General features: G+C 34.2%; 1 pseudogene; it reads left to right on the forward strand.

Moving 5' to 3' along the window:
• Window positions 1–6,632: 6,632 nt before the first annotated feature.
• On the forward strand, window positions 6,633–6,901 carry LOC143404921 (barrier-to-autointegration factor pseudogene; annotated as a pseudogene).
• Window positions 6,902–7,306: the final 405 nt, after the last annotated feature.

Consider the following 7,306-nt stretch of genomic DNA (forward strand, 5'->3'; position numbering starts at 1 on the left):
GCCCCGAGAAAATATCTTAAACAATTGCTGGATTATAAGGTTGATATATGTGTGAATTTATGGTAAACTGTGACACCAATTTCCAAAGTGATTGTACCATTTTATCCTTTCACCACCAATGTATGAATGCTTCAGTTACTTAATACTTTTGCTAACATTATTTTTTGTCTACAGATCAGTTTTGTGATATTAAAAACCCTACAACTAATATTTTCTGTAAGGAAAGTGGTCAAATTTAAGAAATTAAACTTGATACAATAGTTCTTAACTACAAAATGCATTCAGATTTCACTGTTTTTTTTCACTAATGCCCTTGTCTATTCCAGATCCAATCTAAGATTCCAAGTTACATTATTTATTTCCTTAGAGGTAGGGTGAGGATAAAAGTGAAATTAAATAAACACTGTAAAATGAACACAATAGACACCCTTTTCCCATATCTGCCATTTTGCTTTCAATGGTTTAAGTCACCCATGGTTGACTCTTGTTTGAAAATAATAAATGGAAAATTCCAGGTATAATTGATAGGTTTTATAATTGAGTAGTATATCATTTCACCAGGTTTGAAAATCATTCCTTTGCCAATGTACCCATGTGGTCTATGCTGCCTGTCCATTAGTCACTCAGTAACTATCTCAGTTATCACATCAGCTGTTGCAGCTTCATATTGCTTATGTTCATGTAGTTCTCATGTAGCTTGATAAAGGTTCCATAGCATATTAACAGAGATTCTGGCCCAAAGAAAGGCAGTAAAGTGGTTCATTTAAGTGAAAAGGTGAAAGCTCTCTAACTTAGGAAAGAGAAAAATCATATGCTGAGTTTGTTAAGATCCATGTTAAGAACAAATCTTGGGGCTGGTGTTGTGGCTCAGTGATAGAGTGCTCGCCTAGCATGCATGAGGAACTGGGTTCGATCCTCAGCACCACATAAATGTAAAATGAAGATATTGTGTTTACCTAAAACTTAAGAATAAATATTTTTTTAAAAAAGAACAAATCTATCTGTGAAATTGTAAAGATGGAAGAAAATACTCTAGTTATGTTATTGCACCTCCGTCTGTAAAAGTTATAGCCATGGTGTGTGATAAGTGTTTAGTTAAGGTAGAAAAAGCTTTCAATTAGTGTATGTAATTGAATAGTATACTATTGTACCAAATTAACCTTGGTACAATAGTATGTAACTACAAAATGCATTCAGATTGTACTATTTTTTTTCACTAATGTCCTTGTATACATATTATACACAAGGCTCAATACTATCTGTTTTCAAGCATCCACTGGGGTTCATGGAACGTATTTCCTGAGGATTAGGGGAGACAATTAAAATTAAAAGGTAATGATGGTCTTTATTTGTTCTTGATTCTTATTTTATTCACACTTTAACTTTTTATATTCAAATAATTATATACTACAGATATTGCCAGAATAGTATAGAATCCCAATGACCTTTACCCCGTTTTCTCCCAGTGAAACTATCTTTTATAAATGTAGTAAGATATTGGAATTAGGAAATTGCCAGTGGTTCACTGTTACCTAGGCTACACATTTCTACTTTTACATATTTTACATGTATTGATTTGTGTATATGTGTGTGTATGTAATTCTTGTCATTTTAGACAAAGTTGACAATTGTAAAGCCACCAGAATTAAGATACAGAACTATCACATAATCACAAAGGAAATGCCTCATGCTAATCCTTTATAATCAATCATACCTCATCTTTGTCCTCCTGAAACCACTAATCTTTTTTCTATCTCCATAAATTTGTCATTTGAGGAATGTAATATAAATAGAATTATACAGTATATAGTCTTGTGAGTGACCATTTTCCTACTACCCAGAGTGCATTTTGATCTAGCCACATTGTTCATGCATCACTAGTTATTCTCCTTGTTAATGAAGGACATTCCATTGTGTAGATGTGCCAGAGTTTGTTTAGCCAATCATCTAGAAAAACTAGGGATAACAGGAACTTACCTCAACATTGTAAAAGCTATCTATGCTAAGCCTCAGGCTAGCATCATTCTAAATGGAGAAAAACTGAAGGCATTCCCTCTAAAATCTGGAACAAGACAGGGTTGCCCTCTCTCACCACTTCTGTTCAATATAGTTCTCAAAATACTGGCCAGAGCAATTAGACAAAAGAAATTAAAGGCATTAAAATAGGAAAAGAAGAACTTAAATTATCACTATTTGAGGATGACATGATTCTATACCTAGCAGACCCAAAAGGGTCTACAAAGAAACTACTAGAGCTAATAAATGAATTCAGCAAAGTGGCAGGATTTAAAATCAACATGCATAAATCAAAGGCATTCCTGTATATCAGTGACAAATCTTCTGAAATGGAAATGAGAACAACCACCCCATTCACAATATCCTCAATAAAAATAAAGTACTTGGGAATCAACCTAACAAAAGAGGTGAAAGATTTATACAATGAAAACTACAGAACCCTAAAGAGAGAAATAGAAGAAGATCTTAGAAGATGGAAAAATATACCCTGTTCATTTCATGGATAGGCAGAACTAACATCATCAAAATGGCGATTCTACCAAAAGTTCTCTATAGGTTTAATGCAATGCCAATCAAAATCTCAACAGCATTTCTTGTAGAAGTAGAAAAAGCAATCATGAAATTCATATGGAAAAATAAAAGACCCAGAATAGCAAAAGCAATTCTAAGCAGGAAGAGTGAATCAGGCGGTATAGCGATACCAGACTTAAAACTATACTACAGAGCAATAGTAACAAAAACAGCATGGAACTGGTACCAAAACAGGCGGGTGGACCAATGGTACAGAATAGAGGACACAGAGACTAATCCACAAAATTACAACTATCTTATATTTGACAAAGGTGCTAAAAAGCATGCAATGGAGAAAAGATAGCATCTTCAACAAATGGTGCTGGGAAAACTGGAAATCCATATGCAACAAAATGAATCTGAATCCCATTCTCTCGCCATGCACAAAAGTTAACTCAAAATGGATCAAGGAGCTTGATATCAAAACAGAGACTCTGCGTCTGATAAAAGAAAAAGTTGGCTCTGATCTACATACTGTGGGGTCGGGCTCCAAATTCCTTAATAGGACACCTATAGCACAAGAGTTAAAAACAAGAATCAACAAATGGGACTCACTCAAACTAAAAAGTTTTTTCTCAGCAAGAGAAACAATAAGAGAGGTAAATAGGGAGCCTACATCCTGGGAACAAATTTTTACTCCTCACACTTCAGATAGAGCCCTAATATCCAGAGTATACAAAGAACTCAAAAAATTATGTGTGTTTTTGCTGTTCTTTGAGAATTTTTTAAGATTTATTTTTCAGTTTTCAGTGAACACAACATCTTTGTTTGTATGTGGTGCTGAACCCGGGCCGCAGGCATGCCAGGCGAGCACGCTACCGCTTGAGTCACATCCCCCGCCCTTTTGCTATTCTTTGATAATAGCCATTCTAATAGGGGTGGGGTGATATTTCATTGTAATATCAATTTGCATTTCCCTAATGGCAAATGTTATTGAGTATTTTCCCATATAGTTTTTGGTCATTGTATTTCTTGAGAGAAGTGTTTGTTCAGATCATTTAGATTATTTGTCCTTTTAAAAATTTGATTATTTCTGTTTTTTAGAGATTTATAATTATTCATAATAGTTGGGTTCATCCTGACAAACTTGTACATGCATGGAAATAAAATTCAGTTCATGATCTCTCCCCATTTCTTCTCATCTTCCTTCCTCTTTCCCATTTCCTTCCTCTACCCGACTTCGTTTCACTCCTCTATTATTATATTTGATTGGTTCTTTATATTATCCTATCCTCTCCTTCCCCTTTCCTTTATTTTTCTATAGCTTTTGCATATGAGAGAAAACATTCTCTTTTTTTCCTATTGTTTTTTGAATTCTTTATACTGCATATTAATCCTCTGCAGATGAATAGCTAGCAGACATTTTCTCCCATTTTGTGGATTTTTCTCCTAACTCTATTGTTTGTTTCCTTTGCTCTGAAGAAGCTTTTTGATTTGATATAACCCCATTTGTCAATTCTTGCTTTTGTTTCTTGTGCTTTTGGAATCCTATCCAGAAACTCATTATTTGTACTAATGTCTCAAAGTGTTTCCCCAGTGTTTTCCTAGTGTTTTCAGAGGTTCAGATCTTTAGTTTATGTCTTTCATACACTTTGAGTTTTTTTTTTTTTAACAGAGTGAGAGAGAGGAGTCAAGCTTCAATTTTCTGCATGTGGATATCTAATTTTCCCAGAACCATTTGTTAAGAGGTTGTCCTTTCTCCACTGTATGGTTTTGGCACCTTTATTGAAAATCAGTTATCTAAAAATGTGTGGATGTATTTCTGGATTTTCTGTTCTCTTCTATTGGTCCACATGTCTGTCTTAATGCCAATACCATGCTGTTTTTGTTACTGTGGTTTTATGGTATGTCTGAAATCAGTTACTGTGACGCCTCTAGCTTGGCTCTTTTTGCTCAAGATTCCGTTTGTTATGTAGGGTCTCTCAGACTTCATATGGATTTTAGAGTCGTTTTTTCTAGTTTTGTAAAGAATATCATTGGTAATTGAAGAAGAATTTCATTAAATCTGCAAATTGCTTTGGGTAGTATAACTATTTTAACAGTACTTATATTTCCAATCTATGAACATAGAAGATCTTTCCAATGTGTGTGTGTATTTCCATTTTTTAAATTATATTTTGATGATTTTCATTGTAGAGTTTTTTCCTTTTTGTTAAGTTTATTCTTGGGTATAGTTTTTTATTTATTTATTTATTTGTAGCTATTGTGAGTAGGATTGCTTTCATGATTTCTTTCTCAGGGAATTGGTTATTAGCATATGAAAACAGATACTGATTTTTGTATGTTGATTGTGTTTCCTGCAGCTTTACTGAATTAATAGTCTTCATGGAGTCTTTCTGATTTTTCTTTGTATAGACTCATATCATCTGCAAACAGGGATGATTTGACTTCTTCCTTTCCTATTTTTATGCCTTTTAATTTCTTTCTCTTACTTTATGCTCTGGCTAAGTATTAATTTAACTCTAATACTAGATTGCTGAGAATGGACACCCTTGTTTTGTCCTGATCTTAGAGGAAATGCCTTCAGTCTTTCTCCCTTCAATAGGATGCTATGTGTTTGTCATATACAGCCTTTATTATGTTAAGGCCTGATTGTTCTATATATAATTTCTATTCAGGGTTTTATCATGAAGAGATGTTGAATTTAATCAAATATTTTTCTATAACTGTTGAGATAATCACTTGACTTTTATTCTTTATTTTGTGTGTGTTGAATCAACCTTGCATCTGTGAAGTGAAACCATGTGATCATCATGTCTGATTTTTGAAATATGTGATTGGATTTTATTTTCAAGAGCTTTGTTTAGTATTTTTGCATCTGTGTTCATCAGAGATATTGGACTGTGTTTGTTTTTGCTGATGTTATATACTCATTAGAAGAGGTGTCAAGGTAATGCTGTCCACATAAAATGAGTTAGAAAGGGTTCCCTCTCTTTTAATCTATGGTATATTTTGAGGAGCATTGTTGTTCTTTAAATGTTTCATTAAATTCAGCAGTGAAGCCATCTAATTTTGGCTCATTGTTAGAAAACTTTCAAAAATTGCTGGTTTAATATCATTACTTGTTTTCACTTTATTCAGATTTTTATATGATTGGTTTAATTTTGATAGGTTATGTTTCCATATATTTGTTCATTTCTTCTAGATTTTTCCAATATGTTAACTTATAATATTTTATAAACCTAATGATCCTTTTAATTTCTGTAGTATCAGTTGTAATGTCTCCTTCTTCACCTCTAATTTTATTTATTTGGCATGTGCTGTCTTTTGACTTGTCTAGATAATTTTTTATAATTTTGTTTAACCCTTCAATGAACCAACTCTTTGTTTCATTGATCCTTTTATTGTTCTTTTAGGACTCTATTTCATTTATTTCTGCTCTCATCTTTATAATTTTTCCTTCTATTAATTTTGAGTATTTTTTCTTTTATAAAATCTTGAGATGCATCATCAAGTTGTTTATTTGAAATCTATTTTTTTAAATGTAGCATTTATTGCTATAAACTTCCCTCTTTGTACTGCTATTGTTGTATCCCACAGGTTTGGGTATATTGTATTTTCATTTTAATTTGTTTCAAGGATTTTTTTTAACTTTCCTCTGACCTCCTCAGTGACCCACTGCTAATTTATAAGTGTCTTCAGTCTCCATGTTTTTGTGTAATTTCTCAAGTTTTTCTTGCTATTGATTTGTAGTTTCTTCCTATTATGATAAAAAGATAACATAATATGATTTCAATTTTTTAAAATTTTCTAAGACTTGTTTTGTGACCTAATATGTGGTCTGTTCTAGAGAAAGTTCTACATGATGATGAAAAGATTGTGTGTTCTTTAGCTATTGGAGAGAACGTTCTGTAAGTATCCGTCAAGCCCATTTGATCTAAGGTGTAGTTTAACTCTGATGTTTCTTTTCTAAATTTTTATCTGGATAATCTACCCATTCATGACAGTGAGGTATTGTTGTATTAAAGGCCCCAACTGAGGTGTGGCCAGGAATGGTGGAGTGGGGAGAGCAGCCCTTACAGAGCTGCCTATTAAGCTCCATCAAGATGACAGCCTCCCCAAAGCATGGAGGTTTCATGGCAGAACCTCTGGAGGAAAGCCAGAGGGGAGCCTGGCTGGGTTTGGTGAAGTCCTGGGCAAGAAGCTGGAAGAAAGGGGCTTCGACAAGGCCTATGTCATCCTTGGTCAGTTTCTGGTGCTAAAGAAAGATGAAGACCTCTTATGGGAATGGCTGAACGACACTTGTGGCGCATTGCCAAGCAGTCTCCGGACGGCTTTGGGAATGCTTCAAGAATGGTGTGACTCCTTCTTGTGATGTTCTATGGCAGCCATCAATCCCAGCCCCATTATCAAGTCTCCAGAGTTTGCAGCTGAGTAGGGGCTCCTTGTGTTCTACAAAGGAAAAGATTGCTGTTGACATTCTCCAGGGTCTTTAGGAGTTCTCTCCCTTTACCGTTTCAATCTTTTTGGAATTTTTGCTCTTGCATGCAGCTGCCTTCCTCTTTCTTCCCTCAGTTACATGGAAACCATTAACTACCTTTTCTGATTGGATTCTGGGCCCCTTCCCTCACCCCACCTTCACCTCTGGTCTGTTTGATACCATGTGGCACCTTTTTTTTTTTTTTTTTTTTTTTTGGCATAACAGTCACTGTCCTTGGAAAGTTTTTTTAGATCAAAAAAGTCAGTGGCCTCAAAAATAAATAAATAATAAATAGATAGA

The sequence above is a fragment of the Callospermophilus lateralis genome, chromosome 7, assembly GCF_048772815.1.
Source record: "Callospermophilus lateralis isolate mCalLat2 chromosome 7, mCalLat2.hap1, whole genome shotgun sequence".
Taxonomy (NCBI): Eukaryota; Metazoa; Chordata; class Mammalia; order Rodentia; family Sciuridae; genus Callospermophilus; species Callospermophilus lateralis.